This window comes from Chlorocebus sabaeus, chromosome X, assembly GCF_047675955.1.
Source record: "Chlorocebus sabaeus isolate Y175 chromosome X, mChlSab1.0.hap1, whole genome shotgun sequence".
Lineage (NCBI taxonomy): Eukaryota > Metazoa > Chordata > Mammalia > Primates > Cercopithecidae > Chlorocebus > Chlorocebus sabaeus.
In genome coordinates, this window is record NC_132933.1 from 37,128,662 (window position 1) to 37,140,274 (window position 11,613).

Consider the following 11,613-nt stretch of genomic DNA (forward strand, 5'->3'; position numbering starts at 1 on the left):
GCTATAAGGACACATGCACACGTATGTTTATTGCAGCACTATTCACAATAGCAAAGACTTGGAATCAACCCAAATGTCCATCAGTGACAGATTGGATTAAGAAAATGTGGCACATATACACCATGGAATACTATGCAGCCATAAAAAAGGATGAGTTTGTGTCCTTTGTAGGGACATGGATGCAGCTGGAAACCATCATTCTTAACAAACTATCACAAGAACAGAAAACCAAACACCGCATGTTCTCACTCGTAGGTGGGAACTGAACAATGAGATCACTTGGACTCGGGAAGGGGAACATCACACACCGGGGCCTATCATGGGGAGGGGGGAGGGGGGAGGGATTGCATTGGGAGTTATACCTGATGTAAATGACGAGTTGATGGGTGCAGCACACCAACATGGCACAAGTATACATATGTAGCAAACCTGCACGTTGTGCACATGTACCCTACAACTTGAAGTTTAATAATAATAAATAAATTTTAAAAAAATAAAATAAAATAAAATCCCCATCAGATACAAAAAAAAAATTATACAAGAGATATTTTAATTATAACTAAAATAAACTGTTTATCATTTGAAAATTTGAAATATTTTGACTTAAAAAAAAACAGCACTATTCTGAACCCCAGAAAATTCTACTTGATGGTCTGCCATGAGGATTTTCCTTATTTTATTGGATCAACATCTCCAATGTAAAATCATGATTTGCTGCTGGTGGAACAGGTGGTATTACAGCTAACTGAATGACCATAACAGAAGTAACAGATCTGAGACTACTGCATCAGGCAGGTTTCCAAATTGTTAACATCGGTTATGTGATGAAAAAATGTCTCAGCATGTCAGACCTACAGATTTAGTGGTCAGCTGTCCTTGATGGTTGGTTAAGTGACCCTTTAATTGTAACCTAAGTAGCCAGGAGTTTTTATTTATGGAAGATTTCTAGGACTGCAATCCTTCACAAGCGACCTTATAGTACTGTCTACTTTACGGCACTGCATCACTGTTCAATTTCTGGCTTTCTTTGAAAGCAATTGTAAATCTTGTGTTGCAAAGTTATTGATCTACAGATTCCCGTTTGATGATAAAAAAAAAAAAAGCCTCCCGGTGTTTGGCAATTAATATGTTCTTGTTTTATCACTTTAAATCATATAATATTTGTAGAAGAAGGAAAGTATAAATACATTTAATTTTACGGTTCACAGGATAGTACCATCATTGCAAAGATGAAACTATTCTTGTGTAATACCTGAAAAAGAGTATGAAAGTTTCTTATTTTCACCAAATATATCACGTGTCTTATCTAAAAAAAAAAAAAAAAAAAAAAAAAAAAAAAAAAAAAAAAAGAAATAAAACCAAGAGGGGGTGGTGTTATATAACCAAGGGAATATAGTGCACCAAGGAGAAAGGAGTGATCAGTTGAGCAAATGCTGCTGAGGGCTGAGAATGAATCAATGGACTTTGCACTGTGGAAGTCATTGAGAATATTGACCAGACTAATTTCAGTTTATGGTAGCAACAAAGCCTGATGAGTTAGTTTATAATAGTATGAATTAGAAAACATGGAAACAGTAAATATGGGCAATTCTAGGACTAGAACTGAAGTAGTCACAGATATAGTAGTCCCAAGATGCAGAAGTTTCAGGAATTCAATTTACAGATAACATTGTCAGGTAACATTTCAAATAAACTCTTGTTAGTATAAATATGTTGAATATAATATTTGGGACACATTTACATTAGACATTATTTTTATGTATATTAAATTCACATTTAACAAGGCATCCTGTGTTTTAACTGACAACTCTAGCTACAGACGAGTTCTAACAGGGCTGATGTGAACTTAAAATTTCCAATACTTCCAAGTCTGCCCAGAAAATAGTGAAAATGCTCCCGGCTTCCTAGAAACTTCTGAAAATGTTATGCAGAGAACAAGCTAACTAATGGGGCTGGAGCATGTGACTCTGAGGCACAGACAAAACTGATTAATAAATATTTTGTCTTCATCTGGGCCCCTTTGAATAAAAAGGTAAAGCAACTAACACAGCCTGAGGCTACTCTTTGGCAAGAAATTTAACTATACTCAGTCGTTCAGGCTCAGACAACCTCCAGGAACCTAGAAGTAGAAAGAAAAGGTGGTTTTTCCTATGCAAAGTCATTCACCAAAATGGAGAGTAGTGGGTTATACAGTTGGGTGGGAGAATATTTTCTTTCTAGGATATATGACTAAACACAATTTAGGTTAATAAAGGAATAGGAGAACCAAGTGACATATTTAAATATGACTTATTTATATAGTATGTATAATAACAGTCCATATAACAAAGTTACCTTGAACAGTTACCATGTGTCGGGCATTGTGCTAAGCTGAGAGGCATGCAACACCAAAAAGACAGGAATGATTGGTTTTATTTTAAAGATTGATAACATGCTGAATATACTTTATAATTGAATATTGTTACATTTCAATATTGCTGAGAGTAAATTTTTACAATTCTCATCACAAAAAAGATAAAGTTCATTCCCTCAAAGCACCCTACAAAGTGGTAAGGCAGCAGACAACAGAATAATCATAATAACTTCTCCTGTTTCTTTGTCCTCACCTCCTACTTTTCACCTCCTTGAGGACCCCAATACAGCCCACTGGGATGACCTGCTCCATTTCCAGATCTTTGTATGTACTTGCTGTTCCCTTTGCCTATAATGTTCATTCTTCAGATATCCAGATATCACTGTGGCTCCCTGCCTCACCTCCTTGAAGACTTTGTTCAAATATCACCTTATCATAAAGGCTATCTATGATCATCTGATATAAAATAACATCTATCTCTTTCTATCCCTGTACTCTGCTTTATTTTTCTCCACATCACTTCACTTTCTAAAATTCTATATATTTACTGTTTAATTGGCTATTACCTGTCTCATCCAACTAGAATATCAACTGCATAAAGCAGATATTTGTTCTGTTTTATTACTGCATTACCTGCACCAACAATAGTGCCTAGCTCAAAGCAGGGTCTCAAATATTTGTTGAATCAATAATACTGCTGTGTTTTTCCAGGAAGTGTGCTAGACAATTTACATATGTTAGCTAATTTCATTTTATCCTCACTACAATCCTATAAAGTAGGCAGCATTCATCTCATTTTCTAGATAAGGAAACAATCCCAGAATTTAACTGAATATGGTAGACAGAATAATGCTACCTTCCCAAAGATATCTATCTGCATTTTAACCTCTGGTACCTATGAATATGATATGTTGCATCGCAAAGGGCTACTAAGGATTACAGAAGGAATTAAGGTTGCCAGTCCTGGATTATCTAAATGGGCCTAATATAATCACAGGTTAAATGTTCATCAATGGATGAATGGATAAAAAAATGTGGTACATGTACACGATAGAATACTATTCAGCTTTAACAAAGAAGGAAATCCTGTCTTTTGTGACAACATAGATGAACCTTGAGGACATAATACTGAGTGAAATAAGCCAGGTACAGAAAGACAAATACTGCATCATCTCACTTACATGTGGAATATAAAAAAGTCAAACAATGCAGAGAGTAGAATGGTAGTTAGCATGGGTTTGGGGGAGTGGGAAAGGGAAGAAATGGCTAGAGTTAATCAGAGAGTACAAAGTTTCAGTCAGGAGGAATACATTCTAGTGCTCTGTTGTACAGTACGGTGACTACAGTCAACAATACTGTACTGTGTACTTGAAAATTTCTAAAAGAGTAAGTTTTCAATGTCCTCACCACAAAAAATAATGATTAGCATGTGAGGCAATGATATATTAATTAGCTTGATTTATCATTCCACAATGTATGTGTATAAACATCACATTGTACCCCACAAGTATATGCAATAATAATCAATTGTTTTAAAAAGTGGAAGAGAGAGGCAGAGAAAAAGGTCAGAGTGAAACAATGTGAGAAAAGAAAAGAGACTCCAAGCCAAGAAAAATGGACTGTCTCTAGGAGCTGAAAAAGGAAAGGGAACATATATTTCCGCAGAGCATACAAAAAGGAATGCAGCCCTGCGGACACCTTGATTTTAGCCCAGGGAGACTTGTGTCAGACTTCTGACCTCCAGAACTGTAAGATTATAAATTAGTGTTATTTTTAAGTCAGTAAATTTGTAGCAATGTGTTACTGTAGCAGTGAAAAAATATATATATATATACACACTGAGTTATATAAGATCAGCCAGTTTGTGATAGAGACATATTTGAAACACAGCTCTATCTGATTCTTATACATTCTGCACTGTCTCGGACAGGCACAAAATGCTATGGGAGGTCACAGTAAGGAGAGATCACTTATAACTGGGAAATGAGAAAAGACTTCATGACAAAATTAGAATTTGAAGTGGGCCTTGAGGAATTTATACGGCTTCAAATAGTGAATGTATCAAAACAGCCTAATGTTGTCCTTCAATCAAAAAATGAATACAAAAACTGTGGTATATTCACACATTTGAATACTACTCAGAAATACAATAATCAACTGCAGTATGTAAAACAACAAAGATAAATCTCAGGCATTTTACTGAAAGAAATCAAACAAAGAATAGTACATACAATATGGTTACAATTTTATGACGTATAAGAACAGGCAAAATCTTTATTCTTCGAAGTCCAAAAGTGGTTTCTGGGAAGGAGGAAAACCAGTTGGAAAAGGGTACAAGTGAAATTCCTGCAGTGATAAAACAGTCTTGTTTTGTGTGGTGATTATATAGATGTAAATAATTTTTAAAATTTGTCAAACTGAACACTTAAAATGTTTTCATTTTACTCTGTTAATTATACCTCAAAAAAATATTGATTGTGGCCATAGAGGGTAACTGTCAAAGAGAAAGTATAAGCAAGTGTAGAGAAACAAGAGGCATGCGTCAAATGCAGGAAAAAAAACATAGTGCAGTTGGCTTAGAGAAGTCCGCAAGCCCAGCTACACATTAGAATCACCTGAAAAGTGTTTAAAACTACAGGTGCCAATCCCAACCCAGAGATTCCAATTTATTTGGTTTGTGGTGAACCCCAAGTGTCAATATTTTGTAAGATCCCAGTTGACTCTTATGTAAAGTCAGATTTGAAAACCAGGAGCTGGGAGTATAAACAATGTAAAATAGACAAATTGTGAATGTCCTGGAACACATAAGGAGTTTTAGTTTGTTTAGATTGGAATGCAAATACATGAAAGTATTTTCAACAGCAGGGGTGAAATAATCAGAACCAAGCTTTAGGAAGATTCATCTCACACCTGTGTCCCGGGGCAAGTACACCTAGAGGTGGAGAGGCAAATTAGGAGACTGGTCCAAAGGAAGTCAAAAGGAGGAGAGACTTTTTTGGATAAAGAAGGGAAAGTTGAAGAGGAGAGGTTTGTTTAATTTTGATTTGTTTGTGTTTGTGGTATCTGTGGTATATGTAGGTACAAATGTTTACTAGATAATGGAATACATGGAGCTAGAGCTCAAAAGAGAGGTCTGGGATAGAGACACAGAGTTTAGAATCACTCGGATCAGTGACATTAATTAATAACTGTGAAAGTGTAAGAAGAGAAAAGGACCAAAGACTAATCCCTCAGGAATGCACACATCAAAGGTCTCAGTACATAGCATCAAATAAAAAGCAAATGCAGCAGTGAAATTGATAACTGGATAAGCCTGTTGAATTTGAAATTAGTAAATCATTGACAAAGCTGCTTCATTAGAATGGGTAGAGTAGAATTAAGATTAGAAGAAGCTGATGAATAAATGGACTACCAGGAAGTAGAACAAATATTAAACCAAAACCTCAGTTTCCTCATCTGTAAAATGGGACAAAAACACTCCACTCCACAGGAGGTGTTGGTGAGGCTGAAATGAAGCAATGTTTAAAGCACTTAGCTCAGCGTCAGGAGCTCTTATCAGAAATTATTGTTGTTATTGGCATCATTGTATAAGAAGATGGGTGGTAGCTTCAGGGACTAGTAATACCATATTAGCATTTGGTTTTGCTCATTTGATGTTGTTTTAGGTTGAGCAATCATTTATTAGAACTATACGTAAAGAAGAAGACAACAATACAGAAGAAGAAATTGAACATTTCAGACAGAGGAGCATGGTCCTAAAGGAAGTAAGAGTGAATAAGGGTAAAGACAGAGGAACTAACTTTGGAAAGAAAGGGGTTCATTTTTCTTTTGAGTTGGGCAGGAAAGAGGATATTTAAAGACCTAAGATAGTTGTTAATAGAAGAAATATAAAGAAGCAATGGGAGCATGAAAGAAATATACTGAAAAATTTTACATCAAATTGCCTCAATCTTTTGTGAAAAAATAGAAGGTATGATCTATGAGTGAGGATAGTGGAGTTATAGTGGATGTTGTTTTCAATTGAAAAGCTTACAATAAATCCTGAAGATGCAATAAAATATTAGTTAAGAGACAACTGAGTGGTATTGAGGACCCAGCTGAGGGCAGTATAAATTTTCATTAAATCATGATAGCATGATTTTTAAACAACCTTGGAATCCTGGAGTGAGAACAGAGTAAGACGATGGCTACCTAGCTTTGGAGGTCAGCAAAGAAGTATGGGATAAACCCAAAAGGGTAAAAAGTAAATTATAGGGATTAGCAAAGCACTTTAAAATGGTTCCCTATGGAAAGAACTAAATTAAGCCAATCAGGGTGAAGTACTGGATAAATAGGGCAGATTAAAGGAATCATAAACCACAATGAAGACTAAAGAAAAATACAAATTCAATTGATTCAACAGGTGAGAAGAAATGAGTATAGGGAAAAGATCATTGTGAGTTCTGATTCCAGTGATCGCTATGAAATCTGAAATCTAAAAATGTTCTTACTCTATTTTACCTTACGAGAAAATGACTTCAGGTAATAATGAAAAGAATGTGGCTCCAGCCACACTGACTTTCTTTCAAGTCCTTAAATATGTGATGCTCCCTCTAACCACAGGATCTTTCCATATGCTATCTCCTCTGCCTCATTCAGTGCCACCCTCCCTCACCTAGTTAGCTCATACTCATTCTCCAATTTTTTTTTTTTTTTTTTTTTTGACACAGGGTCTCAGTCTGTTGCCCCAGGCTAGAGAACAGTGACACAATCACAGCTCACTGCAGCCTTTACTTCTTGGGCTTAAGCAATCCTCCCACCTCAACTTCCCATATAGTGGGACCACATGTGTGAGCCCCTATGCCTGGTGATTTTTTTTTTTTATTTTTAGTAGAGACAAGGTCTCTCTACATTGTCAAGGCTGATCTCAAATTCTTGGGCTCAAGTGATCCTTCTGACTCAGCCTCACAGACTGCTGGGATTACAGGTGTGGGCCATATGCCTGTAAATGGGCTTAATAATAATTCTTAAGATAAAGCACCTGACCTCATCTTTCATTTCTGAATTTAAGCGTGACTTCCCCCAACAAGCCTTTCATGACCTCTCAGACAAAGATATGTTTTCATGGTGCTATGTAGCTCTCTTTTCAGGACTTATTACAGTTGCAATTCTAAATCCATTTCTCTGATTATTTCATTACTATCTTGCACAAAGTAAGAATTAAAAGACACTTAGTGAATCAATGTGGTATTTGAAAAGATATGAGCTATAAGAAATCAATTTGCCTGAGGGATTTTTAAGCAATAACTACAAAAGGCTTTCTTATATAATGGAGAATTGTACTGGTCAAATTACCTCCCTAGTACTCCTTTTTGAGAAATTCTTCATAGTTTATGAAGCATATTTTAAAATTTATTTACTCTTTGAGGGTAAAATTCAGGTTTGGCAACATCAAATGTTATCATTTGTTGATTTTGCCTTATAGAAACCCAAAGTGTAGAAAGGTGGGTAAACAAGCAGTGTAACAACACCATTTTGGTCCGAAACTGAGCTATGATCTTAAAACAATGAGATACATTCTCAAGTGGTTTTTAATCTGCATCCAAAAACAATTACCATAGGGGTTATGCCCATAATTAAACATTTCCATGAGGGTCTTCCAGTTTCTGGTTCATTGTCCTTAAAAAAATCATATTTCTTTAATGTTACATCTAATATACTTACCTATTTCCTTTGGAACCTGGGAGCTAAATGAATGGTGAACATTAGCATGCATGGCAGTTCTCTATATTTTGTTGATGTATTGGGAAAACTGTAGTAGCTCCTGTATTGTTATTACCACGATTATTATTCTTAAGCTCTGTATTTCCCAAGCTACTCTAGCTGAGGGATAATGACATATTACAATGACAGTCACAAAGCATGGCTCTGCCTCTACCTACTCTGTAGAAATTCCAACCCCCTTCATACATCTTCCAAATAGCTCTGGGGGTCCACAAGGAGAATTTCCCATATGTTCTTTAGCTATGCTGTGGCATTCACCATCCCCCTTTCCCCAACCCTCTTTCTACTCCTGTCTCTTTGACCAGGTATCCTACAAACGCTAATGCCAGAAAGTCACAATCCCACCAAGGGCGCAACTGATGCTCGTGCCTGCCAGAAACACTGCTTCAGGTTCCAATGTTTACCCATATTAGCATCAAGTCTGCCACTATTCATTTTGGATGGAGCTAATATCTGCAACAAGGGCACTGGCTTTGTCTGTTGCTACTGAAACCACCGGCACAGTCTACTGCCTCCTACTGTCTCTGCAGGAGTGGCTGGCACCACTGCTGCTGATGCAAGGCATTCTCATCCACTTAAGAGACTGGAATGAAACAGCCCTTTTAGCTTTTACTCATGTCATTACAGTGCCTCAGGCTAAGACTCAGGCAAGATTCCAGATGGGCTGGGACAGAGGACAACCCGAATTATAGCATATATTCTACGTTTAGAAAACCCTCTCCACTCTCACCATAGCCAATTATTTTTTAAACCAAGCAAAAAAAAATAAAATAAAATAACATTGAAATGTTATTTGGGACATGTGGAAGGAGAAGGGAAGGAGTTTGATTATTTGTTTATAATTAACTACATAAAATTTTAACATAAAACTACAGTTTGAGGATGAGGGTGTTAATATATATAGCTCACCTAAGCATTATTAGGTTCTGGGGCCAAGGATGTCATTGGTAGATTATTTATAGGTGATGAAATTGAGGTAACAAAACAAATTAAAATACATTGTATAAATCGATTAAAACTATCTTGCACTTATTCTAACTCAGCTTTTATCTATTTAATAATATTCATTGTAAAGGAATATAAGTAATTTACATTTAATTTGTTATATTTAATACCCCTCGTAATGATTGTGCTTACATAAAATCTACAGATACTGGCAGTAGTTAGTATTTACCTAACACATACTACTTGCCAAGCACTGTAATGTATTTGTGGATTATTTTATTTCATTCTCACAAACCTTCTAGATAGCTTCTATGATCAGCTGAATGTTACAGATGAGGAAACTAAGGCTTAGAAAAAATAAATGATCTTCAAAGATACACAAAGCTGGTAAACAAAGAAGCCAGGAATGAAAATCAGTCCTTAGTTTCTATGCTTGTAATAACCTCGTCTTAAAATTATTGGACACTGGCTTGAGGTGAAGGAGCAGAAATGATGAGCTCATCCTAAGGAGACGGCCTGGTTGATATCCAGACTTTATTGGCTTGAGGTGAAGGAGCAGAAATGATGAGCTCATCCTAAGGAGACGGCCTGGTTGATATCCAGACTTTCACTGGCCTACTATGGTAGATTATCTTGTTATAGGTTTATGTATGCACAGGGGACAATTAGAGGACATTTGAAAATTGCCAAGACAACTAGAAGTTGAGGGACCAAAACCTCAGAAAATAGAGGCACAGAGAAGTACACTAACGGGCTACAAGTGGCTTTTCCCTCTGGGACATTTGCCTCTTATGATATAGGGAGAGAGACTGGCAAGCAAGGCAGAGGGCTCTGGATAGGAGGGAGAGAAGCAACAGAGTTTTTGGCAAACTCACAAGACTAGAAGAAAAATAAATGGAGTTTGTGCTCACTTCGGCTGCACATATACTGAAATTGGAATGATACAGAGAAGATTAAAATGTCCACTGCGCAAGGATGACAAGCAAATTTGTGAGCGTTCCATATTTTTCAGTGAGATACTGTCTCACACTAGTCAGAATGACGATTACTAAAAGTCAAGAAACAACAAATGCTGGCGAGGCTTTGGAGAAATAGGAACATTTTTACACTGTTGGTGGGAATGTAAATTAGTTCAATCATTGTGAAAGACAGTGTGGCAATTCTTCAAGGACCTGGAACCAGAAATACCATTTGACTCAGCAATCCCATTACTGGGTATATATCCAAAGGAATATAAATCATTCTACTATAAAGATACATGCACACGTATGTTTATTGCAGCACTATTTACAATAGCAAAGACATGGAACCAACCCAAATGCCCATCAATGATAGAGTGGATACAGAAAATGTGGTACATATACACCATGGAATACTATGCAGCCATACAAAAGAATGAGATCGTGTCCTTTGCAGGGACATGGATGAAGCTGGAAGCCATCATCCTCAGCAAACTAACACAGGAACAGAAAAACAAACACCACATCTTCTCGCTCATAAGTGAGAGCTGAACAATGAGAACACATGGACACAGGGAGGGGAGCAACACACACCAGGGCCTGTCGGGGGGTGGGGTGGATGGGAGGGGCAGCTTCAGGATAAATAGCTAATGCATGTGGGGCTTCAAACCTAGGTGATGGGTTGATAGGTGCAGCAAACCACCATGGCACACTTATACCTATGTAACAAACCTTCACATTCTGCACATGTATCCCAGAACTTAAAGTAAAATTTTTAAAAAAGTAATTGGACCAAATAAATAAGTAAATAAATGGAGTTTGAGGCTGTTAAGAGAACCAGAACTTTAATGACCAACATCTCAGCCCAGAGAGAAGAGAGAAAGTAAAGTGAGCTGGATACTCTGCTATTTTCCACCATGAACATTTGCTGAATTCATCTGTTGTGTGAAGCAACAGCCTAAGTAATAAGCTAAGTAGAAAGCTACTGAACAGTGGAGCCAAGTTTTCAAGCAGTTTCTTAGTTCTGAGTTTCCACAAAACAGGAGAGGGTCTAGTAAACACAGCTGCCCTTAGTTGAGATCCCTAACAAGCTATACCCCAGGCCTAACACAAAATTTAGGTTGAAACTCCAAAAGAAAAAAAGAAAAAATCTTGCAACCCAAGCAAAACTCAGCTCAGTCCCAGATTGGATCAAGGCACTCTTCTTAAACGGACTGCCCACCAGAGGGAAGAATGAATCCACTCTATAGGAGAATAATATCATCCAGAATTGCTATAATTTTTAATATACAATGCCCAGTAGTTTCTCAAACATAATGTCCAGAACTCAATCAGGTAGCAGAGAAAGCATTACTTACCAAAACATATAAATTCGGGAAAGGATGAAGAACAATGGAAAGATTAATATCTTAGTAAATATAAGTTAATATTGACTGTACAAAAAGTTAATAATAAAGTCTTGTGTGGTAAAAAAAAATAGGTAGAATTAAGATGCATAACAATACAAAGACTGAAACAGAAATGGACATAAACTACTATTAGGTTATAACATTATCAAGGAAGAAGTTAAGCTACTAATTTATATTAAACTTC

General features: G+C 36.6%; 1 non-coding gene across 1 annotated transcript; it reads left to right on the plus strand.

Moving 5' to 3' along the window:
* The first annotated feature begins 9,964 nt into the window (after positions 1-9,964).
* LOC119621055 (U6 spliceosomal RNA) lies at positions 9,965-10,070 on the plus strand. The gene has a single exon (XR_005237581.1). It is a non-coding gene; the product is annotated as a U6 spliceosomal RNA (small nuclear RNA).
* Positions 10,071-11,613: the final 1,543 nt, after the last annotated feature.